This window comes from Rutidosis leptorrhynchoides, chromosome 11 (genome assembly GCF_046630445.1).
Source record: "Rutidosis leptorrhynchoides isolate AG116_Rl617_1_P2 chromosome 11, CSIRO_AGI_Rlap_v1, whole genome shotgun sequence".
NCBI lineage: Eukaryota > Viridiplantae > Streptophyta > Magnoliopsida > Asterales > Asteraceae > Rutidosis > Rutidosis leptorrhynchoides.
In genome coordinates, this window is record NC_092343.1 from 251,553,489 (window position 1) to 251,571,670 (window position 18,182).

The window sequence follows — 18,182 nt, forward strand, 5'->3', positions numbered from 1 at the left end:
TGATATAAATTTCGAAGTACTAAAGCATCTGGTACTTTGGATGGGGCTTGTTGGGCCCAATAGATCTATCTTTAGGATTCGCGTCAATTAAGGTGTCTGTTCCCTAATTCTTAGATTACCAGACTTAATAAAAAGGGGCATATTCGATTTCGATAATTCAACCATATAATGTAGTTTCGATTACTTGTGTCTATTTCGTAAAACATTTATAAAAATTGCGCATGTATTCTCAGCCCAAAAATATAAAGGGTAAAAAGGCAAATGAAACTCACCATACTGTATTTGGTAGTAAAAATACATATAACATCATTGAACAAGTGTAGGGTTGGCTTCGAATTCACGAACCTATATTAATTATATATATTTATATGTCGGTCAAAATTTGTCTAACAATTTAGGCCAAGTCATAGTGTACCACAATCCTAATGCTCGAGTCTGACTCAACAGTATAGTAACATATTATATTACCCATGCTCAGTTAAAATTCTAGTAAAAGGTGACGTGTGAAACAACGTAACACAAATGGTTTCATAATCATAAAATAGTATTTTAGTATTTAGAGAAAGTCAACACAAAAAAATTAACTGAAAAGTTAACGGGAAAAGTCAAAGTTCAAGGTCAAAAGTCAAAGGTTAAAGTAAAAACGAGGTCGCATGCAAAAATACAATAACTTATACAACAAAATGATTTTTCGGTCAAACATGACTAAACGGCAGCTTCAGCGATTTTTAGAAAAATTATCGGAACTCCGATTGATAAACGGCCAAAGATAAAAGTTATACATTACCAAAAAGATTAAGTATACATTTTACAGAAGTAAACTAAACCTAAACAACTCGTAGTTGCCAACGCGGTTTCGGCGTTTCAAAGTTAATTTTTCAGCTTTAATAAATTTACAAAAGTGACCGAGTAGCCTACTTTGGAGATTTTTAGAAAATTCCTCGAAACTCGGATTGACAAACGGTCAAAGCCTTCAAATTCTCGTTACCACAAAGATATAACATGATTTTTGGCAAAAGTAAACACACATCAGGCCGACCATGACACGTGATACAAAACTGACATTTTTAATAAAAAAGTTTCAGCTCTTTTTAGAATTTTAAAATGTGACCAAACAGTCAACTTTGACGATTTTTAGAAAAATCGTCGAGACTCGAATTGATAAACAGCCAGAGTCGTTTGTTAGACCTTACAGCAAAGAATTCAGTGGTATTTTTGTTTTAATCTGAAACAACGCAGGTCAGCGAGAATTTTAGTTTCCGTATCGACGTTTCATCAAAATTTACAAAACTTCTTTTATCCATAACTTGACAACCGTTCAACGAATTCATTTGATATCTAAATGAAAAGTTCTTAATTTTTCGCTAGCTTTCCAAAGACATGCATATTTTATACCTTATTTTATCCCTAGTATAACAACCTTTAAGATTCAACATAACTTATCTAAGGGCAATATCAAATATACAAGCATGCACAATCCTATATTCTCGAGCACTAGTCAGGGATACACTATTGGTATATAAAAATTAAATTATGAGTACTCACGTATCAATATTGAGATTCAATATTGTAGGAAAGGTACGTAGACGCAACGGAGATGACAAACACTAAATTGACCTCATGAGCATACCCATGGACCATACCCATCACCTCCATAGCTATAACCCATAATTTCCTTAGCCCTATCCTACTCATAAAACTTGTCTTGAAATGACCCGCTCATGACCTCGTCGTAATATTTTATGTATATTACTAATAATATCGCTCCTACTAATAATAATAATAAGTTTAATAATAATAATAATAAAATAAATACTAAATAAGTATGTATATGTATATTTAGAGAGAGTGAGATCGAGATAGATGAATGATAATAAAATTGGGTACGTTCGATATTTATAAAAATCTAATCTCACCAACTACGTAAAAGTAGTGTCCGTGATTTATGGTTTAATGTTTATATCTCATATGAAAAAAAAAAAACGTGAAAGTAGTTTGTTTTTATAATATTTAATATTTAATATATTTAATCTTTAGAATTAATTAAATATTATATTATATTTACGTGCGTGGTAAAAATATAATTTTTACAAAAATGACTCGTACGTTGTCACTCGACTCATGTACCACTTTCGGTTTTTCGGGCGCACTTTTGTACGTTTAGGAAACTAGCCTTTTATGTTACGTGACATGTACCTTTTACAAAAATTAGACTTACATAACAATAAATTACCTTTATAAAAATATAACTTGTAAAGTTGAGCATTGTGGTCATTTCCTTCTATAAATCAAAGTCTCGTTGTTTGTCAAAATATTTTATTTTAAATTAAACGTTTTGTGACATGTACCTTTATTAATAACTAGACTTAAATTAATTAAAAACTAACCCACTCAAAGTGTAACTTAATCTTTTGAGTGTTTTGATCATTTCCTTTTATAAATCGTAGTCTCGTTATTTATCAAAGCATATTTATTAATATTAGTGTAAATCAAAACGTTTCAATGATTAATTAAGATATCAAAATATATACCTAATATGTAGGTTTGTTATATTTATTTAATGATACAATAATTAGATTTTTCCAAAACTAATAATAGTTTAAAAGTTTATTTTAAATTCGTTTAGAAAAGCTTATAACACGTAAAGTTTACACTTTAAAACCTATGTCGATATAATTCATTTATGCGCCAACGTTTTCCTTAAACTTTCTAAATAAAATATTTTAATATCGATCGAATCAAATAACCAGGTTCTATTATATCGAAAAACGTTTTCGCACGTTTGAAAATAATTCAAACTATTATTATAGAATTCATTTCTCCACTAGCTTTTGTCTAACCCTTAATAATAACACTTTTGTTCTTACCCGTGATTACTTTACCAAATATTCCGAATACCGTTAAAAGTAAGAATTTTCAATTCAAAGTGGACCTCATAACAGAGACTCGTAATCTTAATTCAATGTATCTGATAATTCAATCATTTGATATTATCTTTTACTCTTGTCGATAAACTTACATCGAACAAATACGTTCGTATAAAGTATTATTCATTCAATACCTTGATAACATTTCCAACCTCATTAAATAGATCTCATAGCTTATATTCATATTAACTAATCCGTTCAATGTTTCATTAATATATTTCAATTTAATAATCACACATGTATATGTATATATATTTATTTACACATGATTGTTCGTGAATCGTTAGACATGGTCAAAGGGTATTTGATTAAATGAATACAGTTTCAAAACTTTCTAGACTCAGCATTACAGAATTTGCTTATCATGTCAGATACATATAAAGATTAAAGTTTAAATTTGATCGGAAATTTCCGGGTCATCACAGTACCTACCCGTTAAAAGAAATTTCGTCCCGAAATTTGATAGAGGTCGTCATAGCTAACAGTAAGAATGTTATTATGACGAATGTAAACTGATACATAGAGTTTTTATCATCATCGAGTAATATAGATAACCCAATTTGATTATGCGAAGAGTATAAGTGAAGCTATCACAAAGGAGTGAAATTGAATAAATGCAGGTTTGACTTAACCCAGCGGCGTAATCAAGATTGATTTCCAAAATTTAAGGAATTTAGAAGAAAATCTCCATAATAAGATTTGATTCGTCGGTAATTAAGGAGATTAGGATCCTCTTCGGTTATACGCGATAATCTGCTTTGATCGCTATGTTTATAAATCTACCCCTTCGTTTCCTTACAACTCACACCTTCCATTCTTTCTCCCTCAATTCATACTTTAAAGTATTCGTTAATATGCTCCATCCCATCCTGATCCTTGATATTCTCTTAACTTGCATATCTGTCATTCTTCTTTTTAATCTGCCACAAGAAGAATCTATTTACTTCTACTATACTCTTGGGTTTATAGTGTTTCTAGTTCTCCCATGTCTTTACATTGCTATATGCATCGATATATACGGGTTGTAATTTCCGGGTTGTTGTTAGATTTTACACTTTCCCTTATATTTCGATGTCCCTGCTTCTGTCTTCTATAGTCATCGTCATCCATAGTTAATGCTCTCTTCTATTTGCTGCGGTTTATACCCCGAATTTCTATTTCGGAGCTTTGTCGTTTCGTTTCTTCTTCTTGCGATTAAATAGCTCTCGTAATGGTCCGGAATTCGTATGTATGGATTTCAGAAGGAATATAGTAATTGTTCTAAGAAGGAAAGGGCAATGGTAAATCCTGATTTGTTAAATTACCAGAATACCCTGAAAAAGGCCGAATCATCAAGAAATAGTTCCTTGATATGTTTAGAGATTAAGTAGAATGTAAGAGTCGTGTAAATGGTACATGATGACGGTATATTCTGTGAATCATCACGTCCATTAGAAACTTAGCATGAATTACCGTAATATAATGACGTTGATCAAGTGTCATTATATTATACTAACCCATGCATCAGTTCCCAACACTACTTCAAAAACATTCATATTTGAATTTTTTTCAGAATTTAGCAGCTAACACAGTTTCTTTTATGTTGCAGATATTACAGGGAGGTAAATGATCTCATATAAGAATAGTTGTGATAATATTTCCAGAAATATGGAGAATATGTATAATGGAAGATACGAAGATACCTTATGATATTTAAGGTAAGATGATGATGAAGAATATCTGTCTGTGAAGGTTTAGACTAAGGGGTAATGTGTTTGCTAACTATTCCCGCAGACACTGAATCATTTGGATCCTTTGAAGGTAGATTCAGTCCTTGTGATTTATCCACAGCTTCCTTCATACTTTGCTCAATCCATTTTTCAGTACCAAATCCTTTCTTTTTCTGAGCTTTACCAACTCACTATCTTCTTTCATCAAACATTTGGCCGTTCAGATCATCTACCATTTTTTTTTATTTATGTTTCCTCTGCATTTAATGCTATAATATCTGAATCACTGGTTATCAATTCGAGATGGGTTCAGAAGAATCGTGTTTTAGATGATTAAACGCTGGTGGTAATATGGTGGAATATGAAAGGTTCCCCAGTAATAATGACGAAAAGGCAACGTATCTAACAGGGTTATAATAAGACTGGTCCGACTGCAAAATCGAAATTGACTTGCTGGAGCTGTGACAAAATTGGCTACTTTGAAAAGGAATCGAAATGTTGTTTTTGCTAGAAGAATTCGACGCGGTACATGTTAGATTATGACTTTGGTTTCGAGAGTTTTTCAGGTACAAAACTTCGGGTAACGTGTGTGTTGGATCATCATCTCAATTGTTTATTATTTGATGTGTCTTCTAGAATTTCGAAGGGATTTAATTGCAGATTGTCATAGTCAATATCCAAATGATGAAATCGTCCTAAATCCCGAATGATTTTTCATATACATCTTGTGTGTTACGATTAAAAGTGATGTTCTATCACAGTTTTGAAGTCAAAGTATAGCTTTGAAAAATGTAAAGATCTAAGAGTGATGATTTTGGTTGTATCTCGAGTTGAATTCTGAAATTCCCAAAATTAGAATATGTAATTAGATTCGAATGAGTATGGTTGTTTTGATTTCTATAGAAGAATGTAAATTGGTTTAGTTGATGATTATTGAATCAGAATTGAAGAATGTAACATATTAATTGTGATTTTATATATCTCTCGGGTATTACCTACCCGTTAAAAAATTTCACAAATAATATTTTGAACAAGAATTCTCATTACAATCTTTATGAAAATATATGTGGGTATATTTTCTTCAGATGTAGTACAGATTCAATGAGTTAATATAATACTAAGCTCATTTAATTTTCGGATTGAATTAGAAATGAATTTTCTCTAAAACATTAGAGATTACATAATCTTTGCGAAGTATTTCACTAATGTAATCAATGCTTCAATGTTTATATGTATTTTCTTAGTGAATCATGCTGATGCTCATAGAACTCTTGCTAATTTCGCAAGATACGAATATTGTTTTCCCGTAAATTTTGGGTATATCGTAGATGAAAGTGTATAATCAAACATGTTATTGAATGATACACTTGATTTATAATGAACCGGAGTTCATTAGATTGAAACAGAGATTGTGGTTAACGATGATTAAGTTGTTAATGAAGGATGTACATCATAAGATATTAGTAATATGAATTTAAACGAGTAGTATCTACTCTTTTTCAATTCATACTTAATAGCTTAGTACAAAAAGATTTATTATAATTCCAGAATTCATATATATAAAATATATAACAATTCTTCAGAAGGAATGAGTTAATACTATATAACTCGTTGATACAACATATTCATTGTTGATTGGTAACGATTTCCACAGTGATTCTTGAACTGATGGGATTTGTGATGTCATAGGTGTTGCTGATTCTGACGATGCTGACGTTACTAACTATACTGGTGATTCTAACGGTACTGTTGCTGCTGATGATACTTCCGGTAATTGCTAGTGATGCTTGTATAACAAGTAAATCGCGCACCATCCTTGTTAGGGTTTCGATTCTTCCTTGACTCATTTTGGTTCACTCATCTGATTTAGGGTTAGGGTGGAAATAGATAATCTCTAAGACTTTAGAGATTACATAATCGCCGTAGAATATTCCTCCGATGAAGTTATGAATCAATACTTCATCGTTTGTTGTTGTTGGTACTCCTTGGTATCTATGATGCGTGTGATGTTGATATCCGAGGTATAGATTATGATGTTGAGGCGTGTGATGCGAATGTGATTGTTGATGATGGTAATGGTACTGTTGGTGTTAATGATGATGATACCGTTGATGCCGGTGATGCTGTTGATGTCTAGAGTATTGAGGTTTGCGATGTTGATGTTACTGGCGGTACTGATTATGCTGCTGGTGCTGCTGATGGTGTTTGTAATCCTTGCACCATAAGCTCCAAAGCCGTCACGCGTGCGCGAAGTTCGTTAACTTCTGCTAGTACACCGGGATGATTGTCGGTTGGGACGAGCGGATAAATAAAATCTAGGATTTGATGTAGGATATAATCGTGACGAGATACTCTGGAAATGAGAGAGAAAATGGTTTCACGAACAGGTTCACCGGTAAGTGCTTCAGGTTCATCGCCAATAGGGCAATTTGGTGGATGGAAAGGATCACCTTCTTCTTGTCTCCAATAATTGAGGAGGCTACGAACCCATCCCCATTTCATCCAGAATAGATGATGACTGATTGGTTGATCCATTCCGGTCACACTATTTTCGGAGCTCGAATGGAAATCCATATCGACATAGCTGTCGAAATCTGAGGAGTTCGAACTAGATGTGGAATCCATCTCGTATGATCAGAGAAAGAATTTTGGTATAAAATAGATTGTAGAATTTAGATTTGGTATTCCTCAATACATAATTTACATATGTATATATAATACCAAAATCCCATAGATTTCGGAGAATCTTTGAAAGATGTTAGTCAAAGTTCACAGTAATAAATACGCTAAGATATTAATTAGCAGATATGCTAAGATGTGAATTTCGTCTATACGCTGTTATGCAATAAATGCAGGAAAACGAGTCTAGACTTAAGATGATAAGCAGATAATTTCCTAAGGATGATAAGTAGATGATTTCCGACACAAAATGATAAGCAAAACTTTTGACATGCAGACACGGTCGAAGTCCAGACTCACTAATGCATCTTAACAACTAACAGTAAGACACACTAATGCAAGACCTGGTTCGCTAAGACCACCGCTCTGATACCAACTGAAAGGACCCGTTCATATACATTATAAACGATTCACAATAGTTGTTTACATCGCGAGGTATTTGACCTCTATATAATACATTTTACAAACATTGCATTTGTTTTTTTTTAAAAGACAAACTTTCTTTACATCGAAAATTGACAGGCATGTATACCATTTCATAATATCCACTATTCAACTATAATTGACTTAATAATAATAATCTTTAATGAACTCAATGACTTGAATGCAACGTTCTTCGAAATATGCCATGAAAGACTCCAATTAATATCTTTAAAATGAGCAAATGCACAGCGGAAGATTTCTTTAATACCTGAGAATAAACATGGTTTAAAGTGTCAACCAAAAGGTTGGTGAGTTCATTAGTTTATCATAATCATTCATTTTCATCATTTTAATAGACCACAAGAATTTCATTTCCAGTTCCCATAAATATACGTCCCATGCATAGAGACAAAAATCATTCATATGGATTGAACACCTGATAACCGACATTAACAAGATACATTTAAGAATATCCCCTATCATTCCGGGATCCTCCTTCGGACATGATATAAATTTCGAAGTACTAAAGCATCCGGTACTTTGGATGGGGCTTGTTGGGCCCAATAGATCTATCTTTAGGATTCGCGTCAATTAAGGTGTCCGTTCCCTAATTCTTAGATTACCAGACTTAATAAAAAGGGGCATATTCGATTTCGATAATTCAACCATATAATGTAGTTTCGATTACTTGTGTCTATTTCGTAAAACATTTATAAAAATTGCGCATGTATTCTCAGCCCAAAAATATAAAGGGTAAAAAGGCAAATGAAACTCACCATACTGTATTTTGTAGTAAAAATACATATAACATCATTGAACAAGTGTAGGGTTGGCTTCGAATTCACGAACCTATATTAATTATATATATTTATATGTCGGTCAAAATTTGTCTAACAATTTAGGCCAAGTCATAGTGTACCACAATCCTAATGCTCGAGTCTGACTCAACAGTATAGTAACATATTATATTACCCATGCTCAGTTAAAATTCTAGTAAAAGGTGACGTGTGAAACAACGTAACACAAATGGTTTCATAATCATAAAATAGTATTTTAGTATTTAGAGAAAGTCAACACAAAAAAATTAACTGAAAAGTTAACGGGAAAAGTCAAAGTTCAAGGTCAAAAGTCAAAGGTTAAAGTAAAAACGAGGTCGCATGCAAAAATACAATAACTTATACAACAAAATGATTTTTCGGTCAAACATGACTAAACGGCAGCTTCAGCGATTTTTAGAAAAATTATCGGAACTCCGATTGATAAACGGCCAAAGATAAAAGTTATACATTACCAAAAAGATTAAGTATACATTTTACAGAAGTAAACTAAACCTAAACAACTCGTAGTTGCCAACGCGGTTTCGGCGTTTCAAAGTTAATTTTTCAGCTTTAATAAATTTACAAAAGTGACCGAGTAGCCTACTTTGGAGATTTTTAGAAAATTCCTCGAAACTCGGATTGACAAACGGTCAAAGCCTTCAAATTCTCGTTACCACAAAGATATAACATGATTTTTGGCAAAAGTAAACACACATAAGGCCGACCATGACACGTGATACAAAACTGACATTTTTAATAAAAAAGTTTCAGCTCTTTTTAGAATTTTAAAATGTGACCAAACAGTCAACTTTGACGATTTTTAGAAAAATCGTCGAGACTCGAATTGATAAACAGCCAAAGTCGTTTGTTAGACCTTACAGCAAAGAATTCAGTGGTATTTTTGTTTTAATCTGAAACAACGCAGGTCAGCGAGAATTTTAGTTTCCGTATCGACGTTTCATCAAAATTTACAAAACTTCTTTTATCCATAACTTGACAACCGTTCAACGGATTCATTTGATATCTAAATGAAAAGTTCTTAATTTTTCGCTAGCTTTCCAAAGACATGCATATTTTATACCTTATTTTATCCCTAGTATAACAACCTTTAAGATTCAACATAACTTATCTAAGGGCAATATCAAATATACAAGCATGCACAATCCTATATTCTCGAGCACTAGTCAGGGATACACTATTGGTATATAAAAATTAAATTATGAGTACTCACGTATCAATATTGAGATTCAATATTGTAGGAAAGGTACGTAGACGCAACGGAGATGACAAACACTAAATTGACCTCATGAGCATACCCATGGACCATACCCATCACCTCCAAAGCTATAACCCATAATTTCCTTAGCCCTATCCTACTCATAAAACTTGTCTTGAAATGACCCACTCATGACCTCGTCGTAATATTTTATGTATATTACTAATAATATCGCTCCTACTAATAATAATAATAAGTTTAATAATAATAATAATAATAAAATAAATACTAAATAAGTATGTATATGTATATTTAGAGAGAGTGAGATCGAGATAGATGAATGATAATAAAATTGGGTACGTTCGATATTTATAAAAATCTAATCTCACCAACTACGTAAAAGTAGTGTCCGTGATTTATGGTTTAATGTTTATATCTCATATGAAAAAAAAAACGTGAAAGTAGTTTGTTTTTATAATATTTAATATTTAATATATTTAATCTTTAGAATTAATTAAATATTATATTATATTTACGTGCGTGGTAAAAATATAATTTTTACAAAAATGACTCGTACGTTGTCACTCGACTCATGTACCACTTTCGGTTTTTCGGGCGCACTTTCGTACGTTTAGGAAACTAGCCTTTTATGTTACGTGACATGTACCTTTTACAAAAATTAGACTTACATAACAATAAATTACCTTTATAAAAATATAACTTGTAAAGTTGAGCATTGTGGTCATTTCCTTCTATAAATCAAAGTCTCGTTGTTTGTCAAAATATTTTATTTTAAATTAAACGTTTTGTGACATGTACCTTTATTAATAACTAGACTTAAATTAATTAAAAACTAACCCACTCAAAGTGTAACTTAATCTTTTGAGTGTTTTGATCATTTCCTTTTATAAATCGTAGTCTCGTTATTTATCAAAGCATATTTATTAATTTTAATGTAAATCAAAACGTTTCAATGATTAATTAGGATATCAAAATATATACCTAATATGTAGGTTTGTTATATTTATTTAATGATACAATAATTAGATTTTTCCAAAACTAATAATAGTTTAAAAGTTTATTTTAAATTCGTTTAGAAAAGCTTATAACACGTAAAGTTTACACTTTAAAACCTATGTCGATATAATTCATTTATGCGCCAACGTTTTCCTTAAACTTTCTAAATAAAATATTTTAATATCGATCGAATCAAATAACGAGGTTCTATTATATCGAAAAACGTTTTCGCACGTTTGAAAATAATTCAAACTATTATTATAGAATTCATTTCTCCACTAGCTTTTGTCTAACCCTTAATAATAACACTTTTGTTCTTACCCGTGATTACTTTACCAAATATTCCGAATACCGTTAAAAGTAAGAATTTTCAATTCAAAGTGGACCTCATAACAGAGACTCGTAATCTTAATTCAATGTATCTGATAATTCAATCATTTGATATTATCTTTTACTCTTGTCGATAAACTTACATCGAACAAATACGTTCGTATAAAGTATTATTCATTCAATACCTTGATAACATTTCCAACCTCATTAAATAGATCTCATAGCTTATATTCATATTAACTAATCCGTTCAATGTTTCATTAATATATTTCAATTTAATAATCACACATGTATATGTATATATATTTATTTACACATGATTGTTCGTGAATCGTTAGACATGGTCAAAGGGTATTTGATTAAATGAATACAGTTTCAAAACTTTCTAGACTCAGCATTACAGAATTTGCTTATCATGTCAGATACATATAAAGATTAAAGTTTAAATTTGATCGGAAATTTCCGGGTCATCACATAATGTACTTATTAAGTGTTCTTGTTTTTAATTTTTTGCAAGTCTTGATCACACTTGACGAAATTTCAAAAATAAACACTTGTAAAAGTATGCGAAAAGCTTATATATGAAATGCGAATAGTTATGAAATGTTTAAATAAGCAAAGTGATGAAATTGCCCACTTTTGCATGCGAATTATTGCGAAAGGAATTTTAAATCCTAAGTGTTTGATTTTGCCAATGCTTAGATGCTTCGCAATGCTAATTAATTGCCTAAGGATCGTTTTGGCGGACTTAGAACATTCATAACGTATAAGCATATACGCATACAGATTGTTTCGCAAAAGTACGCATTTATTATGTGCACAATAATATATGTTGGAAATTGCAAAGGACAAGTTTGTGTTATGAATATTGACAATGAAAGCGCTATAAAAATAGAAGTACTTGCAAAAATATGAAAAAGCGAAATTTTATTAATAAAATCGCAGAAACAGCTGCGTGCTGATTATACAAAGTGAGTATTAATCATTGTTTAAGTCAAGCTTGATGATGTCATCTGCAGTGGCATCTTCTTGTTCACTTATCGCGGTTATCTTGGGGAGGGGAATTTCGGCTATGCCCTGTTGAGCGACCGCATATGCTGACTTCGCATCTTCCAGTGAGCAAAGGCGATCAGCTAATGCAGCTGGTAGCGTGTCTGGCAGTGGGCAGCGAATAGCAATCTCATCCATAAATTCAACCCTCTCGCGTAGCCTTAATGCGGAGGCAAATGTTGAAAAATTTACAGAAACAGGCTTGGAATTAAGGATCTTTCTAGCCAGTTCAGGGAGATGTTGGCGGACCTTGGTGAACTCAAGTTCCGCAGAGGCTTTAGCAGCAAGAGCGTTGTCTCGCTCTGTCGTTAGCTTCGTCACATTCTCTGACAGTGTTTTAATAGTGTCCTGCAGTTGCTTTTCTTTCTCATTCGCAGCAGTAACCTGTTGTTTCAAGTCATCAATGGTGGTTTTTGCTGCGGTTAACTCAAGGAGAGATCAATACAGCGTTTTTCGCTGTTTTCAGCTTTGATCTTTTCCACATTATACTTTAGTTGTTCAGCTTCAAGAACATTGAAAAATTGTTCTTGACGGCATATAACATCATATGCTGAATTAAAGCACATGTAGAAATTTTGAACAAAACTATTATGGGACGCGCAGAGAGTTTAGAGAACTCGCGTCGAAGCTCGCCGGGGATTGCTAACTTCATCTGTTGGCGCTGATCCAGAGCAGCGGCAGCTGAAGTGTAAGTATATCCTGCTAAACCATCAATTCGCACTCCATAAGAGTCAGGTGGAGTGCGGAACAATTCGGTGATTTGATTATGAGTGTTCGGACTTGCAAAGATAGGATCACCAGAAGAATCGCCTGCAAAATAACGTCGTTGGTTAGTCGGCGAAATAAAAATAATATATATTTTACATGTTCAATGGCAATTCGCAATATACTAGTTTGCTCTTCCCCTTCGTGTTCCGGTATAAATGGATCGTCGTGAGGAGCGATTTCCTGTTGTTTATGTTTTTTGCTTTGCGAAGATGGCGGTGTTTGTAACGGTCGCTTGGTAGTACTCGGCTTTGAATAAGGAGATTTAGAGGTTAAATCAATGATTGGAATGGGCTGCTTTTCTTTCGATGATGATGATTTAGCCTCCGGGCTCGTTAATAGTTTAGTGATCAGAGTTTTTGGATCAGCTTTCCTATCTAACTCGTTAATCTTCATTGCAAATTAAAAGAGAGCTGCAAAAAATGATTAAAATGATAATGATTGATTGATGAATTGGGTAATTCTTTGATATTTTGGAAAAATGAGTAGTCAATTTGTGATTTCAGATCACAATATATATAGGCGACGGAGTTAATTGTGACAACTCAAACGGTAACTTTTTCCTATAACGGTAAATTGGTTAATGCGAAATGATTCCATGCGAATATTGGCTGCGATAACTGCGAATTTTTAGAGTTTATCATGATACATTTGTTTCGTAATATGTATCATAATAAACTGGGGGACTTGATCATATACATAGCATTGTATATGTATATTTTATTTGCTAAAAGCCAAAGGCTGAACTGCGCGAATTATAAGGCAAAGCTATGCAATATTCGCTGAAAATAAGCACAGCGGTCATGTTTTCGCATTGATACAAAGACTGCGGTTTAATCCGCTGAGTTTCCGCGGATAGTTAAGGTACTCGCTGTAGTGACCCGAACTTTTCCATGTTTATATATATTAATTGAGATTGATATTTACATGATTAAATGTTTCCAACATGTTAAGCAATCAAACTTGTTAAGACTTGATTAATTGAAATATGTTTCATATAGACAATTGACCACCCAAGTTGACCGGTGATTCACGAACGTTAAAACTTGTAAAAACTATATGATGACATATATATGGATATATATATAGTTAACATGATACTATGATAAGTAAACATATCATTAAGTATATTAACAATGAACTACATATGTAAAAACAAGACTACTAACTTAATGATTTTTAAACGAGACATATATGTAACGATTATCGTTGTAAAGACATTTAATGTATATATATCATATTAAGAGATATTCATACATGATAATATCATGATAATATAATAATTTAAAATCTCATTTGATATTATAAACATTGGGTTAACAACATTTAACAAAATCGTTAACCTAAAGGTTTCAAAACAACACTTACATGTAACGACTAACGATGACTTAACGACTCAGTTAAAATGTATATACATGTAGTGTTTTAATATGTATTTATACACTTTTGAAAGACTTCAATACACTTATCAAAATACTTCTACTTAACAAAAATGCTTACAATTACATCCTCGTTCAGTTTCATCAACAATTCTACTCGTATGCACCCGTATTCGTACTCGTACAATACACAGCTTTTAGATGTATGTACTATTGGTATATACACTCCAATGATCAGCTCTTAGCAGCCCATGTGAGTCACCTAACACATGTGGGAACCATCATTTGGCAACTAGTATGAAATATCTCATAAAACTACAAAAATATTAGTAATCATTCATGACTTATTTACATGAAAACAAAATTACATATCCTTTATATCTAATCCATACACCAACGACCAAAAACACCTACAAACACTTTCATTCTTCAATTTTCTTCATCTAATTGATCTCTCTCAAGTTCTATCTTCAAGTTCTAAGTGTTCTTCATAAATTCCAAAAGTTCTAGTTTCATAAAATCAAGAAAACTTTCAAGTTTGCTAGCTCACTTCCAATCTTGTAAGGTGATCATCCAACCTCAAGAAATCTTTGTTTCTTACAGTAGGTTATCATTCTAATACAAGGTAATAATCATATTCAAACTTTGGTTCAATTTCTATAACTATAACAATCTTATTTCAAGTGATGATCTTACTTGAACTTGTTTTCGTGTCATGATTCTGCTTCAAGAACTTCGAGCCATCCAAGGATCCGTTGAAGCTAGATCCATTTTTCTATTTTCCAGTAGGTTTATCCAAGGAACTTAAGGTAGTAACGATGTTCATAACATCATTCGATTCATACATATAAAGCTATCTTATTCGAAGGTTTAAACTTGTAATCACTAGAACAAAGTTTAGTTAATTCTAAACTTGTTCGCAAACAAAAGTTAATCCTTCTAACTTGACTTTTAAAATCAACTAAACACATGTTCTATATCTATATGATATGCTAACTTAATGATTTAAAACCTGGAAACACGAAAAACACCGTAAAACCGGATTTACGCCGTCGTAGTAACACCGCGGGCTGTTTTGGGTTAGTTAATTAAAAACTATGATAAACTTTGATTTAAAAGTTGTTATTCTGAGAAAATGATTTTTATTATGAACATGAAACTATATCCAAAAATTATGGTTAAACTCAAAGTGGAAGTATGTTTTCTAAAATGGTCATCTAGACGTCGTTCTTTCGACTGAAATGACTACCTTTACAAAAATGACTTGTAACTTATTTTTACGACTATAAACCTATACTTTTTCTGTTTAGATTCATAAAATAGAGTTTAATATGAAACCATAGCAATTTGATTCACTCAAAACGGATTTAAAATGAAGAAGTTATGGGTAAAACAAGATTGGATAATTTTTCTCATTTTAGCTACGTGAAAATTGGTAACAAATCTATTCCAACCATAACTTAATCAACTTGTATTGTATATTATGTAATCTTGAGATACCATAGACACGTATACAATGTTTCGACCTATCATGTCGACACATCTATATATATTTCGGAACAACCATAGACACTCTATATGTGAATGTTGGAGTTAGCTATACAGGGTTGAGGTTGATTCCAAAATATATATAGTTTGAGTTGTGATCAATACTGAGATACGTATACACTGGGTCGTGGATTGATTCAAGATAATATTTATCGATTTATTTCTGTACATCTAACTGTGGACAACTAGTTGTAGGTTACTAACGAGGACAGCTGACTTAATAAACTTAAAACATCAAAATATATTAAAAGTGTTGTAAATATATTTTGAACATACTTTAATATACATGTATATATTGTTATAGGTTCGTGAATCAACAGTGGCCAAGTCTTACTTCTCGACGAAGTAAAAATCTGTGAAAGTGAGTTATAGTCCCACTTTTAAAATCTAATATTTTTGGGATGAGAATACATGCAGGTTTTATAAATGATTTACAAAATAGACACAAGTACGTGAAACTACATTCTATGGTTGAATTATCGAAATCGAATATGCCCCTTTTTATTAAGTCTGGTAATCTAAGAATTAGGGAACAGACACCCTAATTGACGCGAATCCTAAAGATAGATCTATTGGGCTTAACAAACCCCATCCAAAGTACCGGATGCTTTAGTACTTCGAAATTTATATCATATCCGAAGGGTGTCCCTGAATGATGGGGATATTCTTATATATGCATCTTGTTAATGTCGGTTACCAGGTGTTCACCATATGAATGATTTTTATCTCTATGTATGGGATGTGTATTGAAATATGAAATCTTGTGGTCTATTATTATGATTTGATATATATAGGTTAAACCTATAACTCACCAACATTTTTGTTGACGTTTTAAGCATGTTTATTCTCAGGTGATTATTAAGAGCTTCCGCTGTCGCATACTTAAATAAGGACGAGATTTGGAGTCCATGCTTGTATGATATTGTGTAAAAACTGCATTCAAGAAACTTATTTTGTTGTAACATATTTGTATTGTAAACCATTATGTAATGGTCGTGTGTAAACAGGATATTTTAGATTATCATTATTTGATAATCTACGTAAAGCTTTTTAAACCTTTATTGATGAAATAAAGGTTATGGTTTGTTTTAAAAGGAATGCAGTCTTTGAAAAACGTCTCATATAGAGGTCAAAACCTCGCAACGAAATCAATTAATATGGAACGTTTTTAATCAATAAGAACGGGACATTTCAGTTGGTATCCGAGCGTTGGTCTTAGAGAACCAGAATTTTGCATTAGTGTGTCTTATCGAGTTTGTTAGGATGCATTAGTGAGTCTGGACTTCGACCGTGTTTACTTGAAAAAATGATTGCTTAACAAATTTTGTTGGAAACTATATATTTTTAACATGTGAATATTATGTGATATATTAATCTCTTAACGCGTTTGATATTATGTGATAGATGTCTACCTCTAGAACAAGTCCCATTGACTCACCTAATAATAATGAAGAGTCAAATGTAAATTGGAATGATTCGTGGACTGATTCACAAGTTCCCGAAGAGGAACAGGAAGAAGAGTCGGAACCAGAAGAAGAATCGGAACCGGAAGAAGAATCAGAACCGGATGAAGAAATAGAACCGGTGGGGGAAATAATAAAACGGTTAAGTAAAAGAAAATCCTCAACCAACCGACCAAGGCTAATTATGGTCAATGGTGTTTCCGCCAAGGAAGCAAAATATTGGGAGGATTATCAATTCTCCGATGAATCGGATTCCGACGAGAATTCCGATGATGTTATAGAAATTACCCCAACTGAATTTAAAAAGGCAAAAGAAAATAATAAGGGAAAGGGCATAAAAATAGAGAAATCTAATTCCAACCCCGATGAACTTTATATGTATCGTCAACCCCCGAAGTCCTTAAGTTGTAACAATGACCCGGGAACCTCTAAACCACCAGGTTTTTCTAAACCAATGTGGAAAATAACGGCTCGTATTAGGGGAACATCATATATCCCTAGAAACTTGGCAAAACGAACCAAAACCGAAGAAGAAGAAACAAGCGAGTCGGAATAAGATAGTTGTATTCGTGTGGTGTAATATATGTAATATAGTGCGCTTATGCTTTATGATATATGTAAAAATTGCTTGTATTAATAAGTATCTTTTTTATGAATCTAACTCTTGTCTATTTTACAGTATAAAAACACAAAATGGATAGACAACCCAATATTTTAAGAGACCTACCCGGAGACATGATTGATGAAATCTTGTCTAGAGTTGGTCAGAATTCTTCGGCACAACTATTTAAGGCGAGATCAGTTTGTAAGACATTCGAAGAACGTTCCAAGAATGCCTTGGTTTATAAAAGGCTTTCG